The following is a 12,030-nucleotide window of genomic DNA, read 5'->3' as shown; positions in this document are numbered from 1 at the left end:
GAAGTGAGCATTACACTGGAATTATCCAACTATTTTTTAGCTAATCATGAGATCAGAAAGGGAAATGCAAACAGACTGACTAAGCCTGTCCCAAACATGTTTTTCTTCTATTTATATAAGATGACTCTTTTATAGCTTTCGATTTTTAATATAACGCAAGGCATGGAAAACGTGGTCAATATTTTAGCCAATTTAATACACATTTTTAAATGTGTATAATATTATTCTAATGTGTTAAAAAATCATACACATGTACAAATTGTGTATATCATATCCCTGATCGAAAAAATAAGCAACATACTAAATACTTTTCCAGTGCTCAGATAAGGACTGGACATTCATCCACTTTCCAGGGTCATGAGATGTGTATATATAAATGTGGATCATCTAATTACTATACTTTAAAATGTACCCTTCTTACTCATAGAATTATTTGTAAAGGGAGTTTTGTTATCCTAACATTGCAATATTAATATAAATGTCCAAGAGCCATATATTAATGAAAGTTTAGAAATTCTGTAGTTATATTTTACCATCTGACCTCATAGAACGACCGCATGTGAACACTGTTGTCCTCTATGCATCACAGTTAGTTTTTTAGTGTAGGACTGGTAATTATTAGGAAAGTATAGTACCAGTGTTTCTGGTGGCACACTGCGCCACACAGCTCTGCTACATGCACGTCACACACACACAGCTCTGCTACGTTGCTTTTGCATATGAGCTGCACGTGATTTACAAACTTCAGCTGCTTGCTGAGGAGACATGTTTGCTTGTAGCTCTTGCAAATTTGCTGCATGAGATTTACAAACTTCAGCTGGTGGTGTGTCGCTGTGTCATGTAAGCTGCATTAGCTTCACGGCGGTGTTGAACCCTCTGTGGTAACAGGCTCGCACAACAGCAATGGTTTATTTCAACACTGGACAACGGTCCATGATTAGATGAAGGCTGAAGATGACATGATATCACGTTCAGGAGATGTGAAGATAGTGGGGAAGGACTATGCTTCAATGTTGTTGGACAATATGCACTGTGCACTGCCAGCTATGTGTGTGGACATTTGTGAGGTGTCATTTATTGGAGTCTCCACAAAAGTGTCCAACTGTCTCACAACCAGCTACAAACTGCCAGACTGAGTACTGCTGTATCCATAGCAACTGAGGCCACTGGGGTTTGTGGGGGATGTAGCCTGCCCATAATCTCTCATTCAGCTCTGAGACCATGTGCCTCAGAGACCATGTGACTCAGCTACTTAATAACTATTTAGTGTGCAAATGAAGCCTTAGCTGAAAGCAGTTAATAGCCCGAGGGCTCTTATCTGCATTCAGTTCCTTTGTTCTCCATGGAGAACTGCTAATAAGACCACAGGATGATTTTTAGATTGGCCTGAATTTAACGATCAGCTAGCAGTGCATGAAAAGTGCACGATGACCACGCGTTTAGACGCAACGATGATTGCTCAAACGATCACTTCTTAGCAATTTTTGAGTGATCATCGCTCTGTCTAAATGGGCCTTTAGACAGATGGATGTGGATCTGCCCTGCTACACTCCGCTTTGGGCTATCTGAAGGGGCAGCACATGGGAATCCCAATTTTCACCCTTGATGCCTCCAGGCGGGATATAGTGTTTGCTGCGGGGTTCCCAAGCCATTACTTACACCAATAGTCCTGGTTCTGTGGCTGCTGACGCTGCACTGGGCCATAATAATAATAATCATAATATTCTTTATTTATATAGCTTCAACATATTCCGCTGTGCTTTACAAATTGGGGAAACATACACAAAATAGGTAATAAAATACAATAATAAATCAATGTGGATCTAAAACATATCGGAACCACAGACTGAGCTGGAGATAGTGGAAACACAAGATGTTCAGCTTTTGAAAGGTTCGGTTTTAGATAGACAGGTGACATGGTGTTAGAAACAGTGGACAGACAATCACTAGCATTTTGCAAAGGCAAAAGTGTGATATAATGGGAACAAGGATATAATTGGGTATCATCAGTGTAAAGATTGTATTGAAACTCAAATCAACTGAGTTTTCCCAATAGAGGGTGTGTAGATAGAAAAGAGAAATGGATGAAGGACCAACGCCTGAGGAACCCCAACAGCAAGCAGAAGAGAAGAAGAAGTATAGCCAGCATACACTGAGTGAGCGGTTAGAAAGGTAGAAGGAAAACCATGAAAGTGTAGTATCCTTAAGGCTGACAGAGAAAAGCATGCTGAAAAAAATATGATGATCTATGGTAATGAATGCAACAGAGAGATCTAGGAGGATCAGTAGAGACTGGTCGCCATTCGATGTATTAATCAGAGGATCGTTTGACAGCTACTTACATAAACAGTGAATGGAAGAGTCTAAGGGTGTAGAGATCAAAATAGGGGAATGTGAGAAAGGGTACCAGGTGGATAACGGTGGATAGGGTACGTTGTGGAGGTGCAGTACCTGATGGTGTGAACAGGTGCATATCCAGAGAACAGGTTTTAGTAAGGGCTAGCAGCACAGGTGCAATTACAATGTCCAAGCAGAAGGTCAGGGCAGGCAGCAAGTAGTAACGAAGCTCAGAAAACAGAGCCAAGGAGCACAGAGGTCAGAACTGTAGGGAAGATAGAAGGTCAGAATCAGAATATAAAGGAAACAGGGACTTTATCACAATAGCTAATGAGACCAAATATTTAGGCATTCTCCATGAGGGGAGGGTGGCCAATATAGCAGGGAGTGGCTGGTGACTGTTAGGGGATTAGACTAGAGAGTGGTCATTTAGGAAAGGGGGCAAGAGCACAAGCCCTATGGGCATAGAACTGGGGGTGAGCAGTGGAGGGAGGTCGGCATGCAGTGATCAGCAGTGTCACCCAACCGCAGCCCCAGGAACAGGTGAACGCTGTGATTAGCATCAGTACGCTGTGACAGTATGTTTCCTTTTTCAGATTTAGTCCTCTTATTAATGAAGAATATAAGGACATTTCATTTACTTTTGTTTTAAAAAAAACTCCCACCCTACGATGCCTGCTGACCCGAGTGCCACTGCAGGACCCTCTGCTCCGTACATAGGAAATCCATACATGGCACAGAAAAGGTGTCCCTGCTGCAGAATGTCACATACTGTCAGTTTTTTACATGGCCGCAGCAGTTGTCCCGTACATGGCACAGACAGAGAGAGAGCGGTATTTACATTTAGCAGCACTCAAGTTAGCAGGCATAATAACAAGATTTTTTTTAAACACAAGTATTGGAAAGCCCTGCTATTCCTAATTAATAGGGCTATGTATATTCACTTCTGTGTCGGAGACTCTGTCCTAAGCCTCCAGCTCAGATCCAGCACAAAATGGGCATGATGGAGAGCCAACGTTATTTTTGTTGTCCGGCTCTTATGATAGAGCAGAACAACTGAGCTGAAAAGCGCTGGTGAGAACAAAGCCAAACAGAGAGCTAAATAAAAATACACAACCAAAAAATCCTTTTACTAGTTTAATGTTGGAGGGCACTATAAATTAAAGATTACATGAAAAAGAAATACATCCACACATGCTGCTTATTATTTATGGTTGTACCTATATTTTTGGATTTTGTTGCCATGGACTTGTATAGTGCGGTTCTAAATTCTTCAAGACTTGGCAAAATTGGGAACTGCATAATAAAGAATTAAAAGTCTATTCAGGGAGGAAGAAAACTTTCAGACATAGATAGATAGATAGATATGAGATAGATAGATAGATAGATAGATAGATAGATAGATAGATAGATAGATAGATAGATAGATAGATAGATAGATAGATAGATAGATAGATAGATATGAGAAAGATAGATAGATAGATAGATATGTGGATGGATAGATAAGATAGATAGATAGATAGATAGATAGATATGAGATAGATAGATAGATATGAGATAGATAGACAGATAGATAGATAGATAGATAGATAGATAGATAGATAGATAAGAGATAGATAGGAGATAGAAAGATAGATAGATAGATAGGAGAGAGATAGATAGATAGATAGATAGATAGATAGATAGATAGATAGATAGATAGATAGATAGATAGATAGATAGATAACATATAACTTAATTTTAATATGAAAATCTTACAAGCCACATCTCCACCTATGCTAAACTGCTGAACTAGTATTGAATTAAATGAGTGGCATAAATGTTTAGACTGAACATTTCATAGTAGTTAATTAGTAATTTTCATCGACACCAGGTCTTTCTTATGGTATTTACCTTTGTTACATCATCATGGGGATCTCCAATTTCACTTCCAGCATGTACACCTTATCATTGATTAACCAGGTGACAGTGAATGCTTCAGTTCAGCATGATCAAGAAGCATCTACTATAGGCCGCCTTCCCGCTGGATTTCCGCCACTAAAAGCCTGCATAGGAGTGCATTACAATACACACTCCTATGCAGACGGCCGCGGTTTGGCCGCGCGAAATGTCGCGGGGCAAACAAACCACGGCATGTCCTATTTCTGTGCCAGGCTCGCAGAGCCTGGCACAGAAACATCGCTCACCCGGCCGGCGGCTCCGGTCTGCGCATGCGCCGGCTGCCCGGCAGCCGGCACATGAAAGAGCCGAGGCCGCCGGGCGCGGGTGAGTACGCGCTCCTGCCTGCATGTGCTGGGGTCGGGTCCCGCGGCGTGAATTCTCGCGCCGGATCCGACCCGCCCGTCTGCAGGCGGCCTTAAAGGGAACCTGTCACCATGAAACCACAGGCATCATGTTATAGGGGAGCTGAGCAGACTGATATCTAGTTTTATGGGGAAACATTCAGTAGAACTTGTATTTTATTGATTGAGCTTAATTTGTCAGTGGACGGCCTATCAGTGATTGTTGTATCCCTGTACATACATAGATAGCGGTCATAATACAACCCACTGGACCACTAAGCTCAGAAGTAGCAGAAATAAAAAAGAATAAAATACAAATTATACTGAATCTTTTCCAGCAAAACTATATATGGTTCAAAGGTATTTTATTAGCTGCATCAGGTATAACAATACATTCACAGGAGAAATCAGAATATAATTAAGACAAGGCTACATTGCCTCACTCCTGTGCAGATTTTCTGATAAAACATAGCAAAACAAAACATAACATAATCGCCCTTGCATTTGTCGCAGAATATACCATTATCTGGGGGCTAGGAAGAAAAATGAAGGTATCAAAACCTTGTAAAGAAATAGAATGAGATTATGAAGAGATGGGAAAGACCCCAGAAAGAAGGAGTGTGTGTGGGTGGGGGGGGCGGGGGTGGTAAGGGTACAGGGGAAGTCAGTCCAGTGTGAGTAAACCTCTGAGGCAATTTCACCATCGGATCGTAGCGTGTTTTCAGTGCTAGAGGGTGTGTCAAGTCTGTTCAGGGGCCGACAACGCCATTAATCAACCAATTAATCAACATCAAAACTATATATCAATCGGTTCGGTGATAAAGGTCTAATTAGTGAAGGGTCTCGGTGCTAAGACCTTGACTGATCCCGAAAATGGGGCTCACCATTCCCTGTTCCTCCTCACTGTTGGCTTACTGCACCCCCCCGCAGTGAGAACACTGAATTGAATGCTGATTGTGTATACATGGTGCCACTCGAATCATCTTCAATGGGGCTGAGAGAAATAGCCGCGTACTTGGAGAAGTGTTGCGCATGCACATCCACAGCTTGCTTTAAGCTGACATCACTGCAACTTGGTGCAGCAAACCCATAGTTATGAGAAGAGAGGGATACCGGACCTATGGATAGCTGATAAAAGCCTGTGTTAGGGAAAAACCTTTAACCCCTTAACGCTTCACGGCGAGCATTTAAGTCCTGGAGGTTCAGGGTTTGTCTGGAGAGGGGGCTCAGGGGTCGATCTTACTCCATACAATATGGATGCCAGCTGTTTCTTACAGCGCTTCTTTTAGAGCTCCATTCTCGAGATCAGTTGGGTCTCAGCAGTTAGACCCCACTGATTAGAAAGTTATCCCTTATTCTGTTGATAGTGGATAACTTCTTATTCTGTTAAAAGCCCTTTATTGTTTCAGCTGAGTCAGTTCTGCTACAATATTAAAAACTGTATTTGATATGCTTCAAAGCTGCTAATACTTTCTTACCTTCTTACTTGGGACTTACAATAACAGTCGTCACTGCAATATGAGTTATCTAGAACATTAAGGAGGTTTTCTGGGCTATTATTATTCATGACTAGGGATGAGCGAGTATACTCGCTAAAGCACTACTCGCTCGAGTAATGTGCCTTAGACGAGTATCTCCCTGCTCGTCCCTGAAGATTCGGGGGCCGCCGCAGAGTGGGGAGCAGCGGGGGAGAGCGGGGAGGAACAGAGGGGAGATCTCTCTCTCCCGCCCGCTCACCCCTGCTCCCCGCCGCAACTCACCTGTCAGCTGCGGCGGCTCCCGAATCTTCAGGGACGAGCAGGGAGATGCTCATCTAAAGCACATTACTCAAGCGAGTAGTGCCTTAGCGAGTATACTCGCTCATCCCTATTCATGACCTATCCTCAGGATACAATTGGTATTTATCGGAAGGAGATCACTCATATCCCTGGTAATTCCGGGTGCAACTTTCATGGAATTTAATGGCAACTGCACTTGCCATTACCAGTGCTGGCCACAACACAAGGGTCGGAGCACCAGCTTCCGTTCCATACTGTGTGCATTTTATGACTGATAGTGGGTGCTGGAACAGCTAAATGGTCAGGGTCCCAAGCAGCAAAACTATTGATGATTTATTCTGAGGATAGGTCATCAATAAAAATAGCCTGGAAAACTCCTTTAAAGGGATCTACATTCCTAGATATCCCATAACACTTTGAATAAGGGTATGTTCACAAAGCTAATTTTTGCAGCAGAATTTGATGCAGAATGTATGTCAATTCCAAATCAAATTATGCAGCAGACCCGCATCCTATTACTTGCACCCTAGTCTATACGGAGCAGATATTTTTATATACATGGTATGAAAAAAAGGAGTGACACGTCTACATCAAGAATTTCCCTTGTGGATTTTCCTATTGAAAAGGACTAAATCCGCATGTGGATCCATGGCCCTACACCTGCAGACCAGCTGTGGATTTCTGCTGTGCCTTCTAGATGCAATAGCCACAAGGAAATATCTGTGTTGCATTCCGCCTACCCTCATAGGGACTAGCGGCACTGCTTCTCAGGACTGGTGAGAGTCTAATTAGTCGGATCCTCTTGATATGCCAGAAAATATTAGTTAGTGGAAAGAAGTTTAACAAGTCATTCTGTGTCATACACACTCATGTTCTGGAAGACTATTAACGTTTAAGAAGAGAAAGAATTTAGAACAAGGTAACCACAAACCACAAGCTCCATATTATGTCCAAGATCCTCTGGAATAAAAAGGGATGTAATTTGCTTTGGTTGTTTACAGGATATAACAAGCTGTTATGGGTCAAGAATATAAATAATCTTACATTCCTTCAAGTCATTGGGTTGTAAACACTCTCAGCACAGAAAGGGTTAGGCATTTTTGTAAAACCATAATCACCACAGACACATAATACGAACTGCTATGTATGATGACAATGCCTAACACTGCTGAATATGATATCTTCTGGGGTTCTGACTTTCACTCCAGTATCAATTCATCACTCATCAATAGTTGCTAGTTAAATATTTCTGCACTCCCATGTTTTATTAAATGCACTTCTTTCTGAGATGCAAAAGTAGGAAAGATAAATTACAATGATCAGTTCCCCATACACTTGAGGGTTCTGGACCTGTGCACATCCTTTGAGGTGGCAAAGATTGAGGGTTATACTATACTTCGAACAGGATATATCAGAATCTTAAAATATCCACAAGTATAACACAGTCAATACAGACTCACGGAGAAGAATAGGGAATTTACCAGACTCTCTCAATGTGCAGTTTCAAGTGTCACATTGTGTGTTTTCACATGGTTCTACAACCCCTCAATGCTGGTGGATTTCTCTCCCGTAAAGGGCATTTTCTGCAAAAAGTAGCATTATGCCATAGTGGTGTCTACCGTTACCATTTTTTAGGGCAGCTAACAATCCTAAAGGCTTGTTCCAATGGGATATGCCCTAATATGGCATAGGATCACCTTTAGGGCTCGCTCAGATGAACATAGTTTTCTGTGCTGCTAGCAGCGCACAGAACATGCTTATAATAGGAACCAAAAGGTTCCTATAGAAGTATTCATATGGAGGTTGTTAGGTGTGCAAACACTGCGCACCTAATAAAAAATAGGACATGCAAGTGCAAACTCGCATGTTGGCTCCGAGGTGCACGGAAAGATAGGACATTCCTATCATTGCTGTGTGCTTTCCATCAGCTCCTATGCGAGCTGTGAAAGCACACAGCCTGCACCTCATAGCATGTGAACGGGCTACTTCACAGAGCTTGAAGCAGCCCGTTCACGTGATCTTCCCAGCGCTGTTAGCAGCGCTAACAACTACATTCATCTGAACGAGCCCTTATGTACGAGCATGTGTGCATACTACGCAGAACTTTACATCACATGATATTGGGTTCGGTCCACATCAGGTCTCACAATCATGGGCGTAACTATAGAGGATGCAGGGGATGCAGTTGCACCCGGGCCCAGGAGCCTTAGGGGGCCCATAAGGCCTCTCTTCTCCATATAGGCAACCAAGTACTATGAATAAAGCATTATAGTTGGGGACCCTGTTACAGATTTTGCATTGGGGCCCAGAAGCTTCAAGTTACGCCTCTGCTCACAATCTATAGTAACCGATCTTTATGTTTATAAAGTGTGGGAGGAAACTGGAGTACCTGAATAAAACCCATGAAGACACAGGGAGAACATACAGACTCCATGCAGATGCTGTGCTTGGTGGAATTTGAACGCAGGACCGTAGCGTGGCAAGGCAACAGCGCTAATCACTAAGCCACCCCTGTAGCCAGTTTTGGCCTTCTTGGCCCATTTTTCAAATCTTACATTGTGGTAATGACTTTGGAATGCTCTTAATTATGCAAGTGATTCTGATCATGTTTCTGTGACACATTGTACTTTTTTAGTGGTGAATTTTGGTTGATACATTTTGCATTCATTTATCAAAAAATTATAGAAAAGTTTGGAAATTTTGCAATTTATAATCTTTGAAATTTTCTGCTTGTAACACAGAATCGTACCATGCAAAATAGCTAATAAATAACATTTGCCATATGTGCACTGTGTTTTGGTACCATTTTGAAAGCATCTATTTATTTACTTTGAAAAAGTAAGAAAGTGTGTAAAGTGTAGGGGCCGTTTTTCTAATTTTTAAAAAAATAAACAGAATCTATTTTTTATGGGTCCAATTCAGTTCTAAGGTGGCTTTCAGAGGCCCATAAATGACCCCATTTTAAAAAGTGCACTCATCACGGTTTTACAAATTGTCTTAACTCTTTAGGTGTTTCACAGAAACTAAAGCAAAGTGCAGGATACATTTGATAATTACATTTTTCTTGCACATTTTCAGTTGTAATAATTTTTTTCTGTAGCTCCACAAAAGTTATCAGATAAATAAAACTCAATATTTATTACCCTAAACCTGCATTTTTTCCTCTTTTGAATATCCCACATGTAGTCGTAGTGTATAACATGACTCAAACACAGGTCTCAGAAATGAAGGAACACCTTATGGATTTTGGGGGCCTCCATCTTTTTGGGCAAATTTTTCATAGCCATATTCAGAGAACCATAATTGTTTTCATCTACAACGCTGTGAGGGCTTGTTTTTTGCACGATTAGCGGTTGTTTTTAGTGGTACCATTTTGCGGTGCAGACAACATTTTTGATAGTTTTTTATTGCCTTTTTTAGGAGACAAACAGTTAAAAAAAAGTGATTCTGGCAATGTTTTTTATTTTTTGGAATCTGGTCACTGTACGGCATATCCTTATTCTGCGGGTCACTGAGTTGTAGCAATACCACATTTACATTTCTTTGTTATTTGTACTACTTTTGTACAATAAAACTATTTTTCATAGAATTTTCTCTTCTTACGTCACCATTTTTAGAGCCACATAACTTTTTAATTATTTCACCTGTGGAGTTGCTTATGGCTTGCTTTTGCAGGATGATTTGACATGTTCATCGGTACCATTTTGGGGTGCATATGGCTTCTAGATTATTTTTTATTGTCTGTTTTTGGTGCTGAGGTGAAAAAAAACTACGCAATTCTGACATTGTTTACATTTTCTTTTTGATATGCCGTTGACTGTGCATTATAAATTACATGTTATGCTTATTCTTTGGTCATTATGATTTAAGCTATACCAAATTTATACATATATATATATATATATATTTTTTTTTTTTAAATCCTTTCCAATCCACTGTCTGACGTCTAAAGACATTATGATTTAAGGCTGTACAGCTCCGATGTTGGAAGACATCCAGCAGGGTTCTCTTACTGCATATTGCCAGCCTCTCTGCTGTCGGAGCCTATCCAACGTGTCACCTCATGCAGTACTGGCTTTAGCCAGCATATAGCGCCGTTGTATAATGGCAGAAAAAGAGTAACCTCCCTAGAAAAACCAGGATACAAATTGGATAGGAAAGGGTTAATATTACTACTTTGGCACAGTAAAAGCATTTTTCATAGAAAAAAGTTTTTTGCATCTCTGTATTCAGAGAGTGATAGCTTTTTTTATATTTTTCATCTGCCCTACAGAGCTGTGTAAGGGCTTGATTTTTGAGGGATGAGTTGACATTTTCATGTGTGCCATTTTGGGGTGCATATAAGATTTTGGTTGCAATTTATTAAATTTTTTGTGAAGCAGAATGATTTAAATCAGCGATTATAGTATTGTTTTTCTTATTTTTAAAACAGCGTTTCCCACGCGGGATAAAAAACATAATAATTTAATAGTACTGGTCACATTATGAACGTGTCTTCATTTGCACGTTTCCAATAATCAACAGCGTTTTATTGGAAAAATGGGGGGGAGGAGTTTACACGTGAATATATATATATATATATATATATATATATATATATATATATATATATTTTATTTATTTTTTTTTTTTTTTACCATATTTGTTCGTCCCACAAGAGAACTTGAAGATGTGATCCTTTGATTGCTTACATAATGCAATGTACTGCTTATGCAGCACTTGTGTGTTATCTCACTATCATGTTTATCCTTGATAGTACCGCCTTTTACTGTAAGTGATGACACTCATCCTCATAGGCCACCATACATGGCAGACCTGGAGGTCATGATTAGATCCAGCGGTTTGCATTGACAGTGGTATCTGTAAGTGTGAAATCGCCAGAAGTGGAGCTAAGCTTAATCCCTGATATTCAACACTATATATGTATGGCATGATGTGGGAACTACTGTACGGCGCGTGTCAGGAAGGGGTTAAAAAGGGGGCACAGTTAGTGAGAAGAGCCATTGCTATTGCTTGGAAGGCTTAAAGCTACCATGTATTAGGGTGCGTTAACACATCCCTTATTTGCTGCAGATTTTCTGTTGGATTTCGTTGCAGACCTGCAATACATTTCAGCACTTCAATTTGAATTCAATTGAAAGGGTGAAATTTGCTGCAGATCTGCAACAAAAACCGCAGCAAATCAGCAACATGCGAGCACAGCACCCAGTCATTTGACAGCTGAGAATAACCTCTTTAATTTCGATGTATTGCGAATATACCTTTTGATGTATGCCTTTCTCTGAAAACATGTAATTCTCTGGCTTTTTCATCTGCTCAGATCATGTTAAATGTAGCATCAGCTTATACTTTGCAGTAGATTCCATGTGTATTGGCCTTGCCAGATTTTTCATTAGCGCACTCCAAGTCAACTAATATGGAAAATGGCATAAAATGAAGTCAAAATCCTGAGTACATTTTGCCAACAATTAAAGTACAGCTGAGATTTCGTTACGGTCTCGGTCCATTTTAGTGGCAAGAACTATGAACATTGAGGTGTACCTTGACATTGTAGCAATAATGTGCTCTGCAATACTTCCAGCAAGACAATGCGCCTTGTCATAAACCCAATGCTGTTCTACGTTGATTTGAGG

At 40.6% G+C, this 12,030-nt stretch overlaps 1 protein-coding gene across 2 annotated transcripts in view; it reads left to right on the top strand.

The window, feature by feature from the left end:
• RSPO1 (R-spondin 1) overlaps positions 1-12,030 on the top strand; it is a 182,552-nt gene that overhangs the window by 134,993 nt on the left and 35,529 nt on the right. The window lies entirely within an intron of this gene.

This window comes from Eleutherodactylus coqui, chromosome 1 (assembly GCF_035609145.1).
Source record: "Eleutherodactylus coqui strain aEleCoq1 chromosome 1, aEleCoq1.hap1, whole genome shotgun sequence".
Taxonomy (NCBI): domain Eukaryota; kingdom Metazoa; phylum Chordata; class Amphibia; order Anura; family Eleutherodactylidae; genus Eleutherodactylus; species Eleutherodactylus coqui.
The sequence above is the reverse complement of the archived record's forward strand: the minus strand, read 5'-3'. Positions and strand labels throughout refer to the sequence as shown.